At 43.3% G+C, this 23,917-nt stretch overlaps 1 long non-coding RNA gene across 1 annotated transcript; it reads left to right on the top strand.

The window, feature by feature from the left end:
* Nucleotides 1–240: 240 nt before the first annotated feature.
* LOC306811049 lies at nt 241–23,687 on the top strand. The gene is made up of 4 exons (XR_013776593.1): nt 241–297; nt 22,157–22,287; nt 23,256–23,292; nt 23,593–23,687. It is a non-coding gene; the product is annotated as an uncharacterized lncRNA (long non-coding RNA).
* Nucleotides 23,688–23,917: the final 230 nt, after the last annotated feature.

Genomic DNA, 23,917 nt, shown 5'->3' with positions numbered 1-23,917 from the left:
GTGCAGGGGCAGAGCCTCCCTCCCACAGACACCCACACAGGCTGGCAGGGTTTGGGGTGGAAGGCTGAATTCTACTTGAAACAGGTGATTTCTTCAAATCTGCCTGGAAAAAGGGATGAGCCTCACCAAGATCCAGCCAGGCTCCACAGGTGAGGCCATGGGGGAGTCATTCAGTGCTCCTGGCTCCCCTTATCCAGCATTGTGTCCTTGCTGGCTCCTAATTTCCCTCAACCATCATGGGGTCACTCTCTGTTGATCATCTAGGATTTGGGATTGAGCCTTTCCTCTGGATTGAAGGTCAGTTGTGCTGGTGGTGTTTGGGAGAGATGGATATAAAATCATGAGGTGTGGGGTTGATTTCATCTCAGGACATGGTGCTTGGTATTTCCCCAGGATTTGTCCTGGCATTTATGTGGACCATAAATGAAACAGATAAAGAGGTTTGTTCCCAACATGTGATTATTTTCTCAAATGGAAAAACAAGAATCAAAAAAATCCAACAAAAAGAAACCAAAAACCCAACCTCCCAAAGCTTAGATGATCTTGGTTTGCTGTATAATGAGCCTTTAACACAGCCTGGTTTGAGAAGCTGAACTTTTTTGCTGGTTCCTTTTTCTGAGGCTATGCATGAACAGTGGCTGCTTCTCCTTCTGCATGTACAAGCTACACTAGGATTTGTTGGGCTCTGCTTTGTTTTCTCAAATGTGAATTATCATTTTAAAGGAGCTATAACATTGTCTGGAGAGTGGATGCTGAAATTGCTGCTTTCCTGTTTCTGGAGGAGACCCTGCTCTGGGTCTGCTGCTGCCTCATCTCTGGGGACAGGAGAGCCCTGGCACACAGAGGGACAAGCCAGGCTGTGTCTGAGTGTGCAGAGCAGAACTGGAGCTTTCCTTGGGGCTGAGGAAGGGCTGAGCACGGTGGATCCCTGCACCAGAACCACCCCTGGGTGCAGTGGGAGGAAGATCCCACAGCCCAGGTGGTGCCTTGTGGGTTTGATAGAGCAAAGCAAGGCTGAGTGTGCTGGGCAGAGCCAGGCTGGCAGAAAGCAGCAGTGCTAAAGGGAAATTGGTTTGAACTGTGCTTTTTGGAAAGTGAAGTTGAACATCCCATGCTGTCCTGTTTGTGTCAGTCAGCCCCTCAGGCTCCTCTCCAGCAGCACCTGCTGTGATGGCTCTGAGCAGCCCAAACCAGAGCCATGGGAGCCTTCAGCAACCGAGGGAGGATTTGGGCAGCAGAGCTCTGTGTTTGGGAGTTGGGCTCCAGTTGTATCACACTGAATTGGCTTCACAGGACGTGATTCTTTTATGAGACTGTTTGAGGAGGAGCAGAGCCAGCTCCTGTTCCTTGCCACCAGCAGTACTTAGCACAGCCTTTTCATTTTCATTTTCTGAGCCTTCCCTCCTCACTGTAGCCTGTTTCTGACAGGAGGCTGTCATGAACTTCAAAATTAATTTTCCTGGACTATCCTAATCATTCTAATTGAAACATCCCCTTGTTATGCCTTTATCAGGATCTGACTCTGGGGGTTAAGGGTGTTTTGATGAACCTGCTTGATGTGGCAAAATTAAAACTTATTCTGGTTTTAATTTGTACTAATCATACACTCAGAAATAAAGAATTGGTCCCCAAAGTGTTTTTCTGGACTGGAGGACCAGGCTCATTTATTTGCAAGGATTAATAAGCTGCCTGCTAATTGTGGGATGCTGACATTTGCTGTGCCACAGCACCAGAGCAGCACAATCACCCTGAGCCAGTCTGGAGCCAGCTCCATGGAAATACAGATTTGTGCAGGTTTTTATCACTAGATTTGCCAACAGAAAAATCGTTATGTTCTGAAATAAATTCCCTTGTGTTAGTTGAAGCATCTCATTAACTTAGATGAGCACTAATTGACATGCTTTGATCAGGTGGGATATTTCTGTCCCACTTCAACATGAGGGTTGTGAGTTGAAGTGTTTGGACCAAGCACAGGGATGCAGAGAGCCCAGAGCCACCACTCAGTGTCAGTGTTTGCAGGAGCTGCCACCAAAACAACCCTGAAGGAGCAGCTCAGACATTTGCAGTCTGTCCATGATGTGCAGCCACAGGACGTGTCCCTGTGCCCTGGCACCTGTCCTGGTCCCTTGCATGACCCTGGAGCTCAGGTGAGCCTGTGTCACCCCTGTGGGCACAGCACTGCTGCAATGTGATCCCTTGGTGGCTCTGGGGGTTGACACATTACTTGTCATTAATATTAGAAGAAGGGCTCGAGTTGCTGAGTGGGGAGCCTTGGTGCAGCCGTGCCCAGAGGGCTGGAACAGGCAGAGAAGGAATATCAGGGAAGGCTGCTGGAATATCCAGGAAAGCTGTTGGAGGCTCATGGGTCAGGGCTGGCCCCACCACCCTGGCTTGGTGTGTCTGTGGGGATAGGAGTCACTCAGGAGTCACCTCCTGCTTCCACCAGGGCAGATGTTTTGCTTTTTAAAGCCCCAAATGCTCAGCAGAGGATGGAGGAAGGGAAAACCAGAGTTCTCTTCATTTTTCTGAAGCCCATCCCTGCTCCTGCTGGGAATTAGTGCAGGGGTGGTGCCAAACTTCAGCCGGGGGAGAGGCTTGGTAAGGTCACAGATCTGTGCAGCAGCACTTTTTGTGTTTTGTGTGTTGGGGACAATGTGTGCACCCCATGGCACAGCCTCTGCCCAGGGGGATGTCCCACTGCACCCAAGAAAAGCCAAGATTAATCCCAGGAGGTTTTGTGCTGTCACAGCCCAACCTGCAGCCTGATGGGGATTATGAGCCAAATTCATCCTGGAAAAGCAGAGTTGAAGGCACATGGGCTCGAGGCTGGGAGACACTGGTGGTTAAATCCCTCTCAGGTTTTGGGAGGTTGAACTCCTCTGGAATCACCTCTCCACTATTAATTAAAGCAGGTTGGTGATGAGGAATCGAGGAAAGGCTCTTGATGCAGTTACAGATGTTACTGTGTATCCATTATGGTCGGTGAAAGCCTTGTCAACATTTTTCCAGGGAAGAATGAGAATGGAAATAACTTTAAAATAATTCAGTGTCACTGTGGTATGGGGAAAGGTCATGCTGCTGGAGACCATTTATCTTTATGCCGATTTAAAGAGCTTTTTTCCTGTTACATTTTTTGAAATTAATGTTTTTAAACATTACCCAAAGTAATGTTGACAATTAGGGGGTTAATGGGATTGATCGTTATGCAGGCTGGGATTTAAACTGGAAAAGATTTGTTTTGGGTCGTCATTGCTGAGGGGTTTTAACAGACTTTTTGATTTATGGTTTATAAAAATGTTTGTGGGATTTAAGGTAAAGACAAACTGAGATGCTGAATTCCCATGTGGATATGGGAGTAAAATATTCTTTGGGAGTGAGTTTGGGATTATGGAAGCAGAGCTCATATTCATGTAAATGTTAAGATTTACAAAGCTGAGGTGAGTCTGCAGTGACAGGGGCCTTATTTTTGTATTAGGGGTTGGAGAAAAGACAGATTGGAGACTTTGTCCACGTGTAATGCTGCTCCTCACTGCTGGGAAGACATTTGGAATTCTGTGCCATGTGGGGGAAAAATGCCCTTTAAGACCAACAAACCCAAAGTCCACCACTAAACCACTCCCAGCACCACATCTCCATGGATTTGCTTGGGAAGAGGGGTGGGAAGATGCTCTTTGCATCTGTTCAGGCTGTTGGGAAGGTGGGACACAGCTCCTGTCCATGTCACAAGATGAACCAAGACCCCCCCTTGTTCTCCAGCCATCCTGGAGCTCATCTCTCCTGTGAAATCAGGACACTTGAAAATCTCCCAGGAAGAATTTCAGCAGCACTGACCCCTGCTTTGGGGAAGGAAGGGGTGGAAATAACTCTGCTCTATCACTGCTCTTGGCCTGCTGAGACACAACCACATTTTTCACCTCTGTTGCCCCTGCTACAGCAAGTGTGAGGCAGAGGGGATGCCACAGCTGGTGCTTTGCATGTAATTTTCACCCTCTTGTTAATGACCTTGCAGGGATTAGCATGGCCTTCTCCATATGCCAGTAGATTATGTCTGTTGGCAGCTGCTGCTACTGGAGCAAAATGGGATAGTTTTCATTAGGAGTGCTTGACATTAGGTTGCCCTGGGTGTCGTCAATCCTAAACTGTCAGTGCCTGTGAATAAAGCAGTGTACAGATGTGATTTATTAGATGTGCTGCTGCTTTGCTGCAAATGTGGCATTTTCAAGTCAGCAAGGTCTGGCAGAAGTGTGAAAGGGACCTTGCTGGTGTTCCCTGCTCACCCAGGGGCTCTGTGGGGCTGCCCAGCAGCAAAGGATGGAAAATCTGCCCTGAAATGACTGAGTGAAAGGAGGGCTTGGGTAAAATCCCCCCTGTGCTGCTCAGTGGAGTTACTCACTTGTAAACACAAGTGTGTTTGTGTTTATTGGAAGGAAACTGTGAATTTCTCCACAGCTTTAACTTGCAAGTATGTTTTGGAAGAGCATTTCTGTCCAACTGGAATGAGGGGTGGGGGGAGCAGACTGTTCCTCAGTGTGGGAACATGAGTTGGCCTTGAAATGATTTTATTTTGATGATTAAGAAAATATTCAGATTTACTACCCAGACCTCTTCCCTCCTAAATCAAGCAGTGCAGAGGAAAATCACCTTTCAGGATCACCTTATTCCTATAACTGAATCAGGGGAGTATCCTGGTTTATTTTTGCAGGCTGAAAGGGACAGAGCTCATTCCTGGGGACACAATTTCCAGGGTGCAGAGCAGGAGGGGGGTGAGATCCTCACCCAGCTGCTGGGGAGGGATGTTACAGAGGCTTCCCTGGGAGGAACCAGGCTCTCTGTGTTCTGCAAGGTTATTAATCCTCTGTTTATCCTGTTTTAAAATAAGCAGTTTAAAGGAGGCTGTCAAGATGATAGGCCACAAATCCATGTCATTCGTTTGATTTGCAGCAGCAGAGCTAAACCCTGGTGTGCCCCTCCCTGGACAGGGGGGCTGTGCTCCCCAGCCTGGCTGCAGGGACCCCTCCTCAGGCTGCAGTGGAAGGGCCAAACTCTATCCCTGGGAGCATCCCAAGAGCCATCCCACAGAATTCAGGGGTGTTTTTAGCGCTGTGCCCACCTGACACACACCATCCATCACTGATTTATTGAACAGCAGATTTGGGGAAGGGACCAGCTGCTGGGGGGTGAGTCCCAAAGCTCCTCACTCTGCTTGGCTTTGTGCCCACTCAAGAAGAGGTCACCAGCCCTGCTGGGCAGAACAGCTTCACTATTGCAATCTAAGTGCTTTAAAGGCTCTTTTCTCAAGTTCAGGAACCCCCAATTCACTATTACAATCAATAGGTAATTATTGTTTTATTGAATCTGAATTAATAATAGCACATGTGAGAGATTTGGTTTAAAAGTGGTGATGTAAAGTGAATTTTGCTTATTGCGATACAAAACTTGGGGCAGAGCTGGAGCAGCCCAAATGGCCAACAAGTACAACCAAAACAAAAAAAAAAAAATAAAAGAGAAAATTGAGAAAACCCTCAAATCTGGATCAAGCTCATTTATTGGCACATTATAGTGTGAAAACATCATACACAAATATTCCCTTTGGGCTGAGAGAGGGATTTGGGCAGCTCTGTGTGGGCTGGGGGCTGGGGGGGCTGTTTTGTGCCCAGATCCCCAGGGACAGTGGGCTGGAGGCTGCAGGTGCCTGGGCAACAACTTGCTCTGAGCCCCTGAGAGATTTCCCAGTGGGAAGAAGCCACTGAGGAGTGGTGAAAGGGTGTGGGCAGGGGATGATGAATGAGGGAGGAGGGGAAAAAAAAGAAGCAAGAATGGAGAATGTGAAAAGAAGTGCTTGAACTCTGACTGTGGTAGTGTTACAGCCCAGATGGGTTTGACTTCTGTCTTCAGCAGCAGGAATAAAACATCTCCCTGGACAGGATCACACAGTTATTCCTCTCTCTGGAAAAACAACCCAGGTTAGTTAACAGTGGTAGTTCTAGAATGCCCAGGAGGTAATTAGAATATTCTCTCATATGTATCCCAAGCTCCAAACCCAAAAAACACAGGGAAAAAAGTAATAATCATAGCTGTTCTGCATTTGCAATATAAAATTTAATAGGAAAGTCTCATTGGTTTGTTTTCTCCACTTTCATTCTGTTCTCTTTAGAGAAAAGCTCCCTCCAAAGTTTAGCTAATTATTTAGATTACTGGTGTTTTCAGCAAGCTTTGCATTCTCCTGACATCAGAAATCTAAATTAGAGAGAATTTACATGAAAGGAGTTTTAACACACTGGTTGTCAACACCTGTCAGATATGATGTGATTTTGGCACAGCTACAGTTCTGTGTACCAGGGCCACAGAACAGCCTGGAGGAAGCAGTGCCCTTCCTCCAGCATTTAGGGATGATGCTCCCAAACATTTCCTTTCCCAGAATCTGGCACATGACATTCCCAAACTGCAGCTTCAGAGGCACACACTCCCTGCAGCTGGGTTTATCAGCTCCTTGGTGGAATATTTTGGGAGGGGAGAAACAGCAGCTCCCAATTCTAGAGACTTTCCCCAGGGCATTGCCAGGCTAAAGCCAATCCCAAAGTGTCCTGACAGCAGGAAGAGCTTGTGTGGTCTCACAGAGAGTGAAAGTTTGCTTAGCAAACTGATCCCAGATTCAGGGACTGAAATAACCAGTTAGTCCTGGTTTCAGGGACTCAAATAACTGTAATAACTCTGGATTAAGCTTCCCCACTCCTTGGCCTGTGACCATCTCTGGGTAGATTGTCACAAGCAGAACCAGAGGGTTAAAGCTGCTTTCCAAACCACCCAGGGACCACTGAGCTACCAGGATGCTCCTGACTCTTGACTAGATTTTTTTTAATGAAGTGCAAGTCTGTAACCAGAAGACACTAAAAAGCAATTGCATTAAATCAAGAACTACATTTGACTTTATGGATTGTTTATGGGATCTTTCTTTTATTAATTCTTTATCCTTTAATATTATAAAGGATTTGTGTCTACAATAAATAATGTAAAGTTACATTACATCCTCTTTGGCTTAAAATTTTAATATTCCTATTGCCCATGTCCATAAAGAAATTGTGTTTGAGGTCATTGCATATGTATAGCTGCAGCCATAACCCTAATGGAATTACTATTCAAGCAGAGCTGAGATTAGTATGAATGCCAAGAAACTACCCGGCTGTCAGGGGAAAAGGTAAAAGTTCAGAGTTCAGCTTGCATCCAAATTATTTATCTCCCTAATAACTTAATAGATTGAATATATTACTTGTCAGTGACCTTGATGTACAACAATAAAGACCCCTTGGTAGTGTCAGAAAATATATGAGACTATAATAAGTAGTACTTATGTAGCGGAATAAAAACATATTCTTTATGATAATGAAGTCTCTTCCCCCCAAGGACACTGCAAGGACATGAAAGCATGTAAATAAAAACACCAGCTTGTATTTGATTATAGCCAGGCAGAGACTTCTCTGCTAAAATCAGCACTGAGGGAGCTGCATCCTGCCCTGGTGGTGCCACTGGTCCCTCCACAGAGCAGAGGATGCTTTGAGTCCTTTGCTGCTTGTCCAGAGTTGCATCCTCCACTCCATCTCACAGCATAGTTCCTCTTGCTTTTTCAGACCTCCTGCCACTTCTAATTATTTCCCCTCTGGATCTCCCAAGCATTTAAAAGAATAATTTAAATTAGAGTTTAGGATCAAAGGTAATAGTGTAAATAGGCCTGTTGTAAACATGCCTAAAAATAGGGAGGCAATTTCCCTGAGTGCCCTGGTGTCTGGAGCAGTGCAACAGTGTCTTTATTTCTCTGTTTCCATGCCTATTTTTCAAGGCATCACACTCTCTAAAGGGGAAAACAATAAGCCCTCGAAGGATATTGTTCTTTAATAAGCTTATGATTATGGATTTTTTTTCTTCCTCAGCCAGCAGAGAATCAGCATTAATATACTCAAATGGAATGAGTCTCTTCTCTTTAATAGGTCATTTTAATCATATATTTAAAGTTTCACTTGGAGATAGGGAGGAAGAGGGTTCACAGGAAGAAAAGGGACTTATTTGATCTGTTTAATGTTTTTCAATTAATCCTCCTGGTGTTTCCAGCCGTGGTTTCCATGCCCAGCTGAGCAGTGGTTGTGCAGCTGGCTCTAATCCATGTCAGGAGCTGGGATATCTGGGCTGTGGGAATTTGAAGTGGTCCCATGTCCAGCAGGAATATCATGGAAAACAAAGCTGAAAATCCTCCTTTCTCCCTCCACCAGCTGCATGCTGGGCTGAGCCTCTCCAAAATTACAGGACCCAGCTCTGCAGATTTTTCCCCTGCTCCCAGAAATCCCACTGGAGCTGGCATCTCCTTGGCTGGGCTCCTGCTCCCCCAGCAGCCTCACATTTTTTGATTGTATTTATGGCCACTTAATCTGTGCTAGCAGCCAGGATCAAATACATCTCCAGGTATTGATCAGCTTTAGGCTGATAGAAGTTCAAGCTCACGAGGTCTCGGTCTTTGACCCTCAAATAGGATATGAATCTCAATCCAATAGACTGATATTCACACACAGTCACTGCCCAGGGTTGCAGGCTGCAAGGGAAAAATCAATGAAGAGTGCTAATGATTCACAATTTATAGAGCAGCTGCCATTTTAATATTAGAATAAATGTTATATTGCAAAGGGATGGGAACATAGGTGGTGGCATGGAAAATATTTCTTTGGAGCCTCTTCTGTGAGGAAATGATGTGCACAGGATTTTATGAAGTATAATTTATTATAGGCCTCATTTAGACTTATAATTTAAAACTCCTTATGAAAAAGGTATTTAACTAGAGTGGATTGGGAAAGGAAACAGCAAGGGCAGAGCTGGCTGGCTCAGAGTGCTCCAAGCATGTGCTGCTGGGGAAAAGGAACCAATATCCTAATACATGAGATTGGATGTAAGAATTCCCCTTCTGCTTAAACATCCCTGCAGCATCTGGCAGCCCTGTTCTCTGTCCTGGCTCTTGAGAGCACACTTGTAAATGAAAATATATGTATTGAACATGCTGATGAGGTGTACATAGAGCACATCAGGATGAAATAATGGATCATGGTAGGGCAGAAATTCTGCTGAGTTGGGGTGAGAGGGCAAAGAGAAGGGGCAGCTTGGAAGACAGATTTGAAACTACTGGAACATGGGAACTCTCTGTCCAGATCACACAGAGTTTGTTGTATTTTCAAATATTTTTTTTTAAATTAATTTTTTTCCTTTGAGATTTCTTCACAGTAGCTCATGGGGGCAGGTAATTGCTAGACTGGCAGAAAGGCAGGAATTACAGGGATGTCAGAACAAACAGAAGGTGCAGCAGCCTCTTGACTTTTCCTGGGGTCTAGACCAGGGAGGGAATGGGCAGGAGGGGATGAAATGCCCTTGGCTGCTTCAGTTCCCAGGGTGACCCAACAGCTGTGAGTGCAGTAAGTCTTCACCTGTAAGTCCAGTTCACAGGACACTATTTCAGTGGGTAATAATGGCTTTCACTGCACAGATGCAAATGGTAAAAGGATTTTCAGCACAAAGAAACCTCGCTTTTAGAGCAGACAAGGAAAGATGGAAATCCTACATCAAACCCACAATTTATGGCATCTGTTTTGGCCATCTCTGTATTTATTTTTTTTATAGAAGTGAAAAGAACTTAAATAATTCATGCCTGAGAGCTCATAACTCTCTAGCCTGTGTAGAATATCTTTCATATATCTCCCAACCTGGAGCCTATTGACAAACTGTATGAAAAATAACAGCCCTTTCACTTGCAAAAGCAAAATCCAATTTATTGATTGTGATAGCCTAAATAATGGCATTTCTATGGACCAAAAGGTAGTGCCCAAACAGGTTAGAGTTTACTTAACTCAGGCCATGAGATGTCCCACACATAACATCATAAACCCTGAATCTACTGCAGGCTTTTCCTTCCTTCGTTGTACAGCCACAGTGACCAAACTATTGAACTTTTAATGAAATTCAACTTGAGGTTTCTGGAATGGGGGTGAGAGGAGGAACAGACCCAGGACATAAACACATTTTGCAGTTTGACAAGATACAGCAAAGTTTTATCCATGCAGCTGCTGGAGGAACCATCAGGGCTTCTGGATTGACCCAATGGATTTCCAGTTCTGCTGCTGACAGACACAAGCCTTAAAATTTACACCCAGGTCTGATACTAGAATTATCTGCAGTTCAGGGTAGGTTTGTTTCAAGGTTCTAAATTTGCACCTAATCTTGTTTTGTCCCCATCTTGACAGATTTCTGCTTTCCTTTGTTGATTCTTTCTCCCTCATTCTCTGTCAGATTCTCTCTAATTAGGCAGCAAAGAGTTTGTTACAGCCATAAAATACTGAGAACCCTTCCTCATCAATTCTGCCTGTTGGAAAACGTTGTTCTCCAATTCCAGCCTTGCATACATTCTGTTATTTAATTCATAAATGTTGAAATAGGGGCCTAAGAGATCCCAACTGTGTCTTTTTACATAATGAAATTACAAGGAGTAATACGTTACTACCATCCATAAACTTATTGTGCACTTTACATAAAATTCTGATGGGGTGGCTCTGCATGCATGCAGATTTGATATTTTCAACTTTATTAAAGAAATGACTAGAGTGCTGGAAAGGTTGTTGTGCTGTATGGTCAATTCAGATCCTGGGGGCCATAAATCTGAGGGGCTGTGATTTGTTGTTCTTTGCTCACCATAAATTAAGGCTCTCCTGATGGAAAGGTTGGCTCCAGTTTAGGTCACAGTGTTTGGACAAAGATGTGCTGGGAAGGGAGTCTGTGCTGGGTCCAATGAGGCAGAGAGAATATCTTTATTTTATTCAGAGCTGCAGCTGGAACCCAGCTCTGATTCTGCAGCAGGTTTTCGAGTCAGGATACCAAAGTGAGATATTTGGCTGAGGGCTGATTGCATTTTAAATGCTTTTGATGTGTTCCCTGAATATTTGCTTTCCCTGAGCAAAGTAGTTTAACCAAGAGGGTGAAAGGCAGGGCTGGTGCAGGTGAGATTTGCTGGTCCACCCAGCAGCTGAATCCTCATCTCCTGGCCAGAACAACACTGGGGCAGTTGTGAGGAAAACAGCAAAGAGCAGGGCAGCCCCAAATCCTGGGTGAAACCAGCTCTGGGTAGTGCACTGACCTGGCATGGCAGAGACACGTGGGCATTGTCCAAGTAAAACAATGTAATTTTATCTCCATCTCTAGTAATAAATGCTCCAAATTGCTACTTAATGGTGTCTCCACTGGGTAAGGAATAGGATGATACACAGTGTCTGCAAAAGCAAAGAGTATTACTACTTCAACCATGAAATCATAATATCATTTAAAAATCAATCACTTCAAAGTGCTTAAGTCTGTCGTGTCTAGCATGAAGGATGATTTAGTTGATAGTTATAATTTTCCATTAAGAAAAAATAATCACTATTCCTGGGTTTCCTTTTCCTCACTGAGATTTAAACCTTCTTTTAGCCAGGAAGGAAAGTGTTCTTGCCATAGAAAAAGATAAAGAGCTGTTGGTTAGAAACAATGTCAAAGCAATTCTGAAATAACCAGGTACCCTGAAAACACCCCAGAGTAATGACCCTTCCTTGCCACAAGTTGTCTCCTTGTATGTTCCTTTCCTAGGGCTGAATTTTATTTATTTCTTTTTTATTAATAAGGAAATGGTGCAATTTAAAGGAAAAAAAATGCAAGAAGTAACTTCTTTTTTTCTCCAGCTGGGACAAGATTAACACTGAGGGAGGTGGCACTGGGATAAATACAACATTCCCAGCTTATTGTCTCAAAACTAACCAAACAGAAGAAAATCCTTGATAAATTGGCATCTAACATTTTCATGGAGATAATTCTGTTGGAAACAGAATTTTTCTGATGCCTGTATATCAGTGTGAGAGCTTAGAGGTGTTTAAGAATCCAGTAAAAAGCTCAGGTATATTTGCATTAATTTTACCCCACTAAAACCTAATGAGTTTAATTATTTTTTTATATTATTGCAAAACAAGATGGGAAAGTGTGGCACATTCCAAATCTGCTCTGAATAACTATTGGGTGAGGAAAAAAAATGTTGTTCCAGTGAGGAATATATTTCAAGTTTAATAATAAAGTGGTGAGGTCAGCCTGGAATTCCCTCTCCCAGAGAGGCAGTGCTGGCAATTGGATGTTAATCTGGGTTAGATCCCACATCTGCTCCTTATCATCATCTCAACTTTAATTCAGTTTAACCTTGACCCTTTGGGCAGTGCCTGGATGGTCTGGGAGTCCTGGGCCTGCTAAGGGTGCCCAGTGCAGGGGAGTGATCCCTGCTGAGGGATCACTTTATTATTTCCTGGTGCCAAAAATTCCCTGACTCGAGTCTGTGCAAAGCTGAGCAGTGCCCAGCTGTGGTTGTGACATTGTCTGTGACAAACCTGCTCTTCATTTCTGTGCTGGATGAATGCTTTACCCATTAATTGCCTGGCAGGTGTTGGCTGAGGGACCCAAACTTGTTAATAACACCCCAGCAAGAATAAGGGGATTAAAACACAAAATCAGAGAAAAATGGGAAATCTGAGTTGGTAGCTATGAAATACATATGAATTTATGTCCCCAGCATGCAGAGAAAGCTGTTGTGACCTCTGCAGTCTGCACATTCCTCCAGTGCTGACACAAAGCACCTGACAGGCTCTCCCAAACAGCAGCCTGAACTTGAGGGGAATTGCTTTTGCTGCACAGCGATTATAATTCCATGCTGTATATCCAGATTTTGACATGTAAATCTCATATTTTAAACACAGGATTAAAAATTTTTATTACTACAGTGGGGATTAAGTAGTAAAGCCTCAGAATGTAAGTCTGCAAAGTAGGAAACAGGAAAATAAAGTGAAATCTATTGTTCAAAATAACTTGGGCTTAACCCTCTGTCCCCTGATGCAGATTGCCATGGGCAATAATTATCCACGGGTCTCCTGTAGCATTTCACAGGACAGGTAGGGGATATGGAATTTCTTCCTGTTGTTTTCCAAATCCCTCCATTTCCAGACTTGGCTGCACCATCCTGCTCAGAAATAACAGTGGCATTGAATAGCACCCGAATGAGAAACCCAAACCAGCCGGGTTCATTTGCTGCTTTGACTTGGCTGATTACAAAGTAACTCATTTCCGTTCCTCCTTGCTTGTTTTCAGAGGAAAGTCACTTTATTAAGAGTTTCATTGTAGAAGTGCAGTAAGTATAACAATTTCTCTGTTGAAAAGCTTTCAATTGTTTGGGTGAAACCCTGACCCACGGGAGCCAGAGGGACACTGAGACAAGGACCAGACTTCTGCTGCAGCAAGGACTCAGCTATTTCTACCAAAGCTTCTCTGAACAACTCATTAACTCCTAGTATCCAATTAGCTGTTCCTCTGGATACAGCTCAGGAATTGAATAAAAATCACGGGCACAATCCAAATTCTTATGAATCTGAAATCTTTACCTTTGGTTCTTCCAGACAGGGAGGATTCTGATGATTTTTTAATGTCTTTTCACAAGATAATTTCCATGTCTTTAGCATGAATCTGTGAGGTTTGGAGTTGGTTGATAAACATAAGGCTTCAGATGTTCTCCCTGTGTTGCTAAAGGGCTAAATCTATCTGATCACAAGTTAATTACCAGCTATTTTCACACTACCAAAACATTCTTAAAAAACAAATCAATGTGTAATAAATGATTTATGTGTGTCCAATAATTAAAACACGAATGCTCAGCAGTCACCAGTTTTTACCACACTGGAGTTGTCAGGTGCTATTTCATTCTAGCAGTATCAGGTTTTATTTTGCCTCCCGATTCTTGCACAAGGATATAAAATAATTGAACATACAATTATTTAAACTCTCCCCATGCCAGGAGTTATAACTCTGCATTCATTTATTATGCCAACCACTGTTATTTTGCTCCCTGGCACCCTCAGCTCTGTTCCAGTTTCTCCAGGTAAGGAGCACACAGAGGTTTGGCTAAACCACATACAAAGAGAGCTGCAGGCAGGAAAGGAGGTCATTCTGGGGCCAGAGAAATTTCAAGTTTTTCTTTCCATGTAATTTTAGCTGCCTTTTGATATGGTTCTTAATTAATGAGTAAACCTGTCCTTTCATTTCCAATGCAATGTATTGACAGTGCATTCTGACTTGGCTTCTCATCTATTTTCCCTTTGCTGTAATCAGTGCAAAGATGCCACAGAGCTACAGGTGACGTTCAAAAGATCTTTTCTTTATCCCATGTGATTAATTTGCTTCTCTATCTCCTTTCCATTATATAACCAGTGTAACAAAATATTCTAGAAGGCTGCCTTGTAGGCAAGGTGGATTGAGTTTTTTGGTGGTATTGTTCATCCTTGCTTGAAACAGAGCTGGAGACAAGTCCTGGAGTTGGGGAAAACTCTGAACAGTGTGTGCTGCAGTTCTTGGGATTGTTTTCAGAGCTTCCACTACTTGGAGGAGCTCTGCAATTCAGGGAGAAGGGTTCTACATGTGTGCACACATGGCTGTGGGAATCAGGATTTGCTCTGTCAAACTATTGACTCATCCTTTCTGGAATCCTGCATTTGTTTCACAAGCTGAAACTCATTATCAGTTTGTGCCAACATCCCAGGAGGAGAAGGCATGGGGGTGAGCAGGAAGAGAACATGTAAAACCTAAAGTAATTCTTCAATATGAATGATTCAGCTTCGTTTGCAAATGATTTTACCAGATGCAGCAATTTTAACCTAGAGGCTGAAATGCAGAGGTGGTTGTGGATGCTGTTGTTGGAATTGAAGCTCAGGTTAGTTGGAATTTAAAAAGTTACTGGAAAAACTCCCAATTCAGACATCCTTTATGTTCAGGGCATGCCTGAGTGGTGCTCACACAGCCCTCCAGAAACCTCCAACACAAGGTGGGGCTGAAAAGAGCAGTTCAACAGGTTGACTCCATAGCGCTTCTCTTGTCAACTCTAAAGTTCTTTGGGATAAATAATAGATAAATACTGGAGGATAATGTTGCTGTGCTGTCGTGAATTGCACAGAGCTTTTATCATATAATGCAGGCTGTGTTGTGGGACTATTGGGTAAAAGCTGTGGGATTTGGCACAACAGAAGGAAAGAACAAAAGATGACAGAAAAGGCAAATGAAGCTTACAGTTTTTGTTAATTAACTTCCTTCCTGGCCTTTACTTTCACTCTTGCCACAAACCCATTCCTGCTTTGTCCATAAAGCCCCGTAGTCACAGGTGACTGATCCTGGGGGGAGTTTATGTTACATTTAAGATAAACATAATGCCCCAGGTAAAACCAGAGGTAATGAGTTTGGAACCACTCCCGGAGCAGTTGGGTAAGAGAAGATTGAGAGAATTGGGATAGTTCAGCCTGGAGAAGAGAAGGCTTGGAGTGAGCTAATTGTGTCTTTACAATATGTGAAAGGAGCCTGCAAGAAAGATGGAGAGAGATTGTTTTATTTTTATCTGGAGTGATGGGACAAGGAGGAATAGCTTCAAAGTGAGAGTAGGCTGAGATTGGATCTACAAAGAAAAGATTTTCTGTGAGTGTGGTGAGGCCCTGGCACGGGTTTCCCACAGACCAGGCCAAGGGCAGAGGATGAGCTGTAAAGTCCTTCCAACCCAAACCATTCCTCGCCTGTACGATCACCCAGCCCCACCACACGATCACCGCTACCCCGTGTCCCCAGGTGCCGTATCCATGTATTTTTAACCCCTCAGGGATGTGTTTCCACAGGCGGCAGTGGCGGGAAGGCGCCGCTTCCCCCCCAGCTCCCCTCAGGGCTTCGCGCCCACAGTCCCGCAGCCTCTGGCGCCCCCTATCGGCCCGCGCCGCGCTCCCCTCACGGATCGATCCCGCTCCATCACCCGGGGCCAAACCTCGGCGTTTTTAGAGCAGGTTCACCAAATTGTCAATTAAGTGCAAATCAATCCCCGGCCATTTATCACTGTGTTAATCCGCCCGCGCGCTGCGAGGCGAGAAATCGATCTGCTCGTGTCATCGGGGAGCAATCGCGACGCGCTGGCAGCCCGGCAGCTGCCGGAGCTGAGCCACCGCGGAAATTTATAATCCCGGAGAAAAATTGCGTCTTGCCAAGAGGCACATTAGGAACTTGGGGAAGTTGAGTGTGGGCAGGGGGGAAAGGGCTGTGACAAAGAGATTGTGTAGGGAGACCTGGCTCTGGAGGGGTCCTGGGCCTGAGGAACCGCTGATTTATCAAGGACATAAATAAAGATTATTGTTCACTCGGATCAATGCCTTAATACGTGCAGGGTTGAGGCTTGGGGGGAAATGGCTCGTTCACCCTGCAGAAATCCTACTTTTGCCTCCAGTCCTGCGAATCTCAAAGTAACAAGTGAAAGGAGCAGAGGAAAAAGCCTCAGGTTGTGCCAGGGGAGGTTGAGGTTGGATATTTGGATAAAGTTCTCCTCAGAAAGGATTGCCAAGCACAGGGAAGCAGTGGAGTCACCATTCCTGGGAGTGTCACCAGGCTGGCACAGCTTCTCTGGGCACCCTGTGCCAGGGCATCAGCACCCTCACAAGGAAGAATTTATTCCTAAAATTTCATCTAAACCCATTCCCTTTCAGTTTGAAGCCATTCCCTCTTCTCCCATCACTACATACTCTTATAAAAAGTCCCTCTTCATCTTCCTTGTGGTCTTTCTTCATGTACATTTGGACTCGATGATATCAGAGGTCTTTTCCAACCTTAGTAATTCCACAATTCTATACCCATCACGGCTATTTTTTTAAAATTCCTCACTCCGTATTTGAGGGGAAATAAAGCATCTCAATTATTCTTATGTGGAGCTGCCAGGATTGCTGGAAATGGTGTCAAAAAGCTTTCCCTGGAGTTTTGCCAAAGATCAGCGTGGGCAAAGCCTGTTCTGGAAGAGCCCACCAAGAGAAGTGACTATTGGGGAGCTCATTTCTTGATCTTTCTTTAGGGTCTTACTGAATACAAAGCTTGAAATCATAAGCACAAGCCAAGAGCTGGGGAATTAAAATGGGGAAGTGATTATTAGCTTAAAGAGGTGAAGAGTTATTTCCTCTGGAAAAGATGGGCTGTGCTGGACAGCAGCCTGTAACTCATCCTGGGCTGACACTGGCACAGGATTTTGGGGTGATGATTGCTTATTTAATTACTGAAGCTAAAAAAGCTTCCTCTGGCTGCTTTTGGGAGCTGTCATTGCTTCTCACTGGGCGTGTGGAGAGATGAAACTGTGCTCTCATCAGCTGGGTTCCCTTGCTGCAATACTGGGAATAAAAGAGGAACTCAGCTCGGAAAGGGAAATTGAAGCAGACAAGAAAAAGTGTAGTGAACCCCTGAGGTTTTCATTCCTTTAGTCAGAGTGAAAAATCTCCCCTTTTCTTTTCTTCATGGTTGTGTGAAGGTCAAGAAGTTTGGTTTAAGACTCAGATAAATAACTAAAAACCAAAATTCTGGTTTAAAATTTTACATCAATTTTCGCTGCTGTGTTTCAATATTAACCTAACTGAAAACTGTCATTGTGTGTTTCGGTTTGTTCCTTGCCAGGATCATAATTGGGTAGGCACAGGTTTCTTTGCAGAAAGGAAATCTATGTCCTGTCAGGATTTGTGTTTTTTGGCAATGGCAGAAATCTAGTTATAGATTTAAAAAAAAAAAATCTACTGATTATATTATTGAACTGTTTAGAAATTCCTATATTTCAGCTAAAGAAATTTATATTTGCTGGCTTTTTCTGACATTCAGGTGCTCTTTATCCATAATGCTGTGCAATTATTTGGGTTAAATGGGAGGAAGGCAGAGTCATGTGAATCTTCTCACTCCCAGCAACTTTCATTAGAACAAAAAAAAATTTGAAAATTAATCAACTCATGTTAGAGAGTGCGTGTGCTACATTTTTCTTGTAAAATCTGCTAAAATATCAGTCAGAATCAGGTTGGTTGGTCTTGGTTCCCAGATTAAGGAATTAAAGATCGACTAAACTCTTCTCAAGTATTTAAGAAACGAACCATCTGTATAAGAATCTAGGACAGATTACACTTAACCTTATTCTGAAGCAAGAGATTAAGATGAGAACAGCTACTGTAATTAAGATGCTGCAGATGCTGTTCACTAAATATGCAGCAAAGGAGATCCTGGATGCTTGCGCTGCAAAAGAGTGAAAAATAGCACAGGGTCTCTTCTGAAAGAATATTTTGTGAAAGCTGTCTCACTCCAATAATTCTTGACTGAATCTTCAGTTTTTTTCAGCTCAGTGATTCCCTGCTGGGATCTTTTCCCATGGGCTGTGGGGATGTTCCCCAAACCAGGCCAGGTGTCTGTTGGAAAGTTGTTCTCTTGCCCCACTACTGCAAGACCTTCTGGAAAAGGGTTTTATTCCTTTCATGGGAGGCCAAAAGAAATGGGGAAGCTGTGCCATCTCGGATTTACAGTTTATTTTGGGATTCCCAGCTACAACAGGTCCTTATCTTGCCTTTTTCTGAGCAAAATTTACAATTTATAGTAAGGACTGTGACTCAGGAGTATGAAGGTCTTGGAACTAAGATGGGAAGAGCGTTGGGGTTTTTTAGTTTCTTTTAGGCTTTTATTCTTAGTTTTCAGTTTTAAAAGGTTATCCTGAAACCTTTCTTAAAAGTAAAGTAAGTAATCAAGTGACAGTATGAAATACTGTGTGCCCTATATAGAATCTGTTTACTTTCTGTTTTCCTGGACAAAAAGATTCCTTGCTGATGCCTGCAAAAACTCCTAAGAGCACAGACTGTGAGCACACAGATATTGCCAAATCAGGGATTTTTCACGGATACCCACTCCAGCCATTTCCTATGTGACCTTTGTGTCTGGTAGCTAATGAAAGAATTTTGACCAGCCTGACTCTTGCACAGAGCTGAAATACCAGAGCATCAATCTAACTGGCCTTGAGAAAACCACCAGCTGGGATCTGGTTCCCGTTGGGAAGCCTGGAAGTGAGCAGATCATTCCCAAGTGCTCATCTGTAAATCATGTTGGAACTCATCAGTCTGGTGCTTAATGAAGTGTTTATTATACAGCAAGCTTCCAAATCGTGCCAGTAGGAGACAACTAAATCCTGAGCAGTCTTCTAACAACTGGGACTCCCAAATGAGCCAGGAAGCAGAAATAAAACCAGGGTGGTTTTTAAAAACTTATTTACCGGCAGACATCTAATTATTAGCAGTAAGAATTTCCTTTCACTGTCCAAATGAGAGATTTTTATTTAAAAAGAGAAATGACACTGAGGTGTTCCTTGAAGGAATGGAAGTTATTTGGCCATCCTGCCTGTGCTTTGTGGACCTTTGCTATTCTAAAAGCCTCACCTGAAAGGAAGGGAGGAACATCCTCAGAATATTATCTGTGCTTAATAGAAAGCAACACATTTGAAAGTGCTCCAGAAATGAGTTGTGCATTATTTAAAAAGGGAAGAGTATTTCTGCCTTCCTTGGGTCTCACTCTTCATGCCTATCAGATTATTATTTTTTTTTTCCCTGGGATGGCAGGGAGTTGCTTAAAATGAAAAATTGATCCCGATGAACAGCTGAAAACTGGTTTGCATAAGTCACAGTTATTATTCAGATATTACAATGCAAGGCAGTGAGACCCATGAATACTCTCATGGAAGCATTTAAATATAAAAGCTTAGTACTTCCAACCCCAAACAATCCCTACAGCCTGCCAACAAACGAGAATCTTACTGGAATACACATAAATCATCTTGTTTCTGACAAATCCTGAAGCAGCAGGGGGAGGGGGAACAGAATCCCTTGCTAATTCCCCCAAGCTGTTGTTTATTGAAATTAGGCAGCAAGGATAAACTATAGCTGGATCAATAATTATCTGTCTAATATAATCAAGTGCCTCCTATGAGAGTGTGTGGTTAAGCACAACTTCCTGCCAAAGCCTTGGCCGAGGTTTCGTGCAAAGAGCTGTCGGGAGGTTCCAATGACAGGAATGCCAACGAGGATGTGTCCTGCTGGATCACAACAGGGCAGCTCCCCTCACTTTGTGCTGCAGCTCCCACAGCTGCTGCTCCTTGTTTGTCCTGTGCCAGCACCGTGGGGTTGTGCTGGATCCCAGAAATTTGGGGTTTTTTCAGCTTTCTGTGCTTTCAGGCATTGACCCCCTGGAGAACGCTGCTTTTGACCTGAGGCCTTGGAGAAGCTTCCAAATTTGAGTAATAGAGATAAAATCACAGGTGTGTAGTTAAATAGAAGTGTGTGCCTTCACACGGTGAAGGATTTTAAATTGGAGGTTTGGGTATGGGACAAGATGGAGGATTTTGGGTGGTGTCTCTTTAGGTGCTCCTCTTCCTTCTTGATGTTTCAAGCAGTAGTTTCTGGTTGGACACTTAGTACCACACTGAAGGTCATGAGAATTTGATTATTGGGTTAAAAGTATAAATAATATAGGTGTTATTTCTCTATTGGACTATTTAGCTTTAAGAGACCTTGTAGCTAACTGAATTCATCTCCATTTTGCTCTCTTCTGGCTAGAAGTGTTGCTGAACTTTCTGTACTTTTGAGAAGATTTATTAAACAACCAAACCCGAACATGAGAAAATCAGTTTCCTTCATGTGTTTTTTAATCCTGGCTCTGAGTGAAGACAGAAGAGACTCCAGACAAACCCCCAATTAAATGGTACAAAACACCACCATGGTTATATAGGTGCAGCACAAACAGGTAAAGTCTGATGGACTCACAGGCAGCAGGTTTGGCACTGGAGTGAGGCAGGAGTGGACAATCCCATCATGTAACACAAAATGCCCATTTTATAGTGGTTTTTTGTGTTTAATTCATATTTCCTCTGAGTCTGAATTCTCCTGCCACCTCCTAACTCTCATGTCCTTGGAGGGGTAGATTTGAGGATCTGTACCCATGAGTGACTGGGTGCTCTGATGGTGACCAGCTCCATCTGTGGAGGAACAGGGAGTGCAGCTGCAAATCCTGGAGCACAGCACACTTCACCAGCATTTCTACTGAAACAAATGAACTGTGAGTTAGAAATAAGCAGGAGACATTTCATGTAGTGGGAAAATGAAGGGCAGAATCCATTTTGCCCTTCACTTTCCCTCTTGTTTTTCCATATTTTGCCCACAAAGCCCCGTCACTTGAAACAACTCTTTTTACTCTTTAGATGATGTTTGCTAAGACTGCAGAAGTTCCTCTGATTAGACACCTGTACAGACAGAACTAATTACAACTCTGTGATGAGGACGAAAGCAGAAAAGCATTCTGGTCGTTTTCTCCTTCTCTAAACTGCTTTTAACATTCATCAAGAGGTTCCTTGCATTTTTCTGATTTTTTAGGCTTCCTACTTGAAGTTTCACATGGGAGCATTATTTTGACAGACAACCCACTTACACTGTGAATTAGGCATTTACAAGTGACTTTCTTCTGTTTCCACAGTTCAGCTGCAGAATATTAAAGGCTTGTAGGTGTTACTGATAGTCATATATTGCAGCAATAATGTGTCCTGCTGCGATGAACGTCGCTGCAGAATTCATCAGATCCATGAAAAATAGTTGCACGTGCACGAGTGTGGAAGTTCACTGCAGTGCTTGTGCCTGGCCTGTGCTGGCAATAGCCATAGATCACTCCATGACACTGCTGAATGCTTCCCCACATCCATATGAAAATGTCTCCCTGAAAATGGAATTCACAATTTTGGGCCCTCTCTGACACCCCCACAGGTACATATGTTCCTGGAGCATTTAATGTATGTTCTTGTGATAGGCACAGCCTTATCTTTATATCTTCATTTAAGAGATTCTATCCTGTCTGTTCTCAGCTTGGATCTGAGTGTGGTGCAGGCTTGGAAATATCCAGAAGTTCAGAATTATTATAAGGATTCTTATTCCCTTTGAAAATTTGTGTTTCTTGTAAACAAACAATACCTACGTAATGATCGTAAAATAAAAAGAAATACAGAGACAAGTGGTTGGTGTTATCTGCAGATGTAGCCACTACTAAATTCAGTCAGAACTATGTAATTAAAAGCTTTTATGATTAATAACAGCAGCTATGAAGGGTCTGTCCTGTTGGAAAGGCCACTTCTAATGCAGATGTGCATTCCCCAGAGAGACATTTAGACTTTACTAAAAGCAATAAGTAAATATATCTCTGTAACACATCCTCTTTGGTATTTGTGTTTCAGCTGGCAAAATAAAACCTGGCATTCAGAAAAGAGCTCCTTAACATCTATCAAGAACAGGAGAATTTAATGCCTGAGCAGATAAAATCAGCTCCCAGGCTGTGAAATCTGCCTCCTCAGAAAGTGCCCACCAGGTGAGCGTGAGAAACATTTCATGTTTTGATGCTCCATGGCTACTTTCTGATCTAATTTTCCACTCAGATGAGCAAGTTGAGCTGCTTTGAATTTAGGCAAGTAATTGAAATAATTTTTTGTGGCCCCTTCTCTTCTGTACAGGTGTTGGGCAAAAGCTGGGATCCAGATCTGTGAGGGACAGGACAGGCACAGCCATGGGCTGAATAAATCAGTAGGGGAGGTGTGGATATCATTGTGCTTTTTACACTTTTATCATTTAGCTTTATTTAACAGAAGCTCTAGCAATAAAGGACTAATCAACTTTTGATAGGCACCTATGATTAAAAATTAATTCAAATGTTCATTATTCCAGAGGGAGAAAAATGAACTTGGATATCTCAGAGGAAACAGGAGTTTGCCTGTAGAGGAACCATGGAAATGGCCTCGAAACTGTTTGTGGTACTTAGACCTGGTGATTTGTGGTTTTGATGTTCTGAGAGCTCTTATGCTTCAAGTGCTTTATACAGCCAGAGGTCAATCCTGGCTGACTTAGAAGACTATAAGTCAGCAGCTATAATATGTAACCTGAGCAAGATTTGACCTCTGGACTGTATTTAGGGATTTTTGGCCATACCTCAAAGTGGGAACATGCAAATAATAAGATACATTAAATTTAAGCCTGCCAGTCTTTCACTGCTGGACCTTTATCCTGGTTTATCCTGAAAACCTGTGCAAACAGATCTCCAGTGCAGCAATAAAGAGGCTGGGCTCAGTAGGAATGTGTGTAAAGCCAAACATGCACATGTATATTTAGAAGGTTGAAGCCCTCCCCAAACATCCTGCTCAGTAAATAGTTGAAGCCATGAATAAAAGATCTCCATTTGGCTCACTGGTCTCTCCAGGCTGGGTTCATTTCCACTTACAGATTATTACTCACCAAATGTATAGTCTATGGAAATCTAACTAATTTGTTGTTGTTTTCTGGTAGCTGCATCCCGCTGAGTTATTGATTGTCTGGACTCAAGGTATGCGTGTTATTGTAATGGGCTCCTGAGCTGTTAGCACACCATTGATTCAATATTTCTCTGGAGCAAAAGCCTACTGCCAAGGAATTTCCAGGCACTGAGGGGCTGTAACTATTCCTATAAATTTTATTCTTAGCACTTTGAACTCGGACAAAACTCTTCTAGTTGTTGCCAAAACATTTCTCGTTATTAGCAGTAGAAGCGGGAAGCTGAATAAAAAATGGAAGCAAAAGAAACTCCTCTGCTGAAGAGTTTCTAAATGTGCTTTACTGACCACCCCTATGTTCTCTCTCTTTCCAGCTCCTAAATTAGGGAGCCAGGACACTCTGGTGAGGGGCAGAAGCAGTAAATAGGTAAATAAGAATTTTCTATCTGCCTGCCTGGTGCTGTAGTACTCCCAAAACTGTGCCTCCCATTTCACAGGATCACAGGCAGAGGCTTTCTCACTGAGTAAGGAGACTGAGCAAGCCTTGTGCAATCTACTCCTCCTTGTTAGTGAGGTACACAGCAAGCTGGAGACATTCAGAAAAGGAGTGTGCTCATCACATTTGGTTGCAGGATCATGGACACAGATTTTCTAATTTATTTCAGATACACTCATGCCCAACTCTGTGCTTGGCTTTGC

The sequence above is a fragment of the Erithacus rubecula genome (assembly GCF_903797595.1).
Source record: "Erithacus rubecula genome assembly, chromosome: 21".
In the NCBI taxonomy this organism is placed as follows: domain Eukaryota; kingdom Metazoa; phylum Chordata; class Aves; order Passeriformes; family Muscicapidae; genus Erithacus; species Erithacus rubecula.
This window is presented reverse-complemented; position numbering and strand designations above follow the sequence as displayed.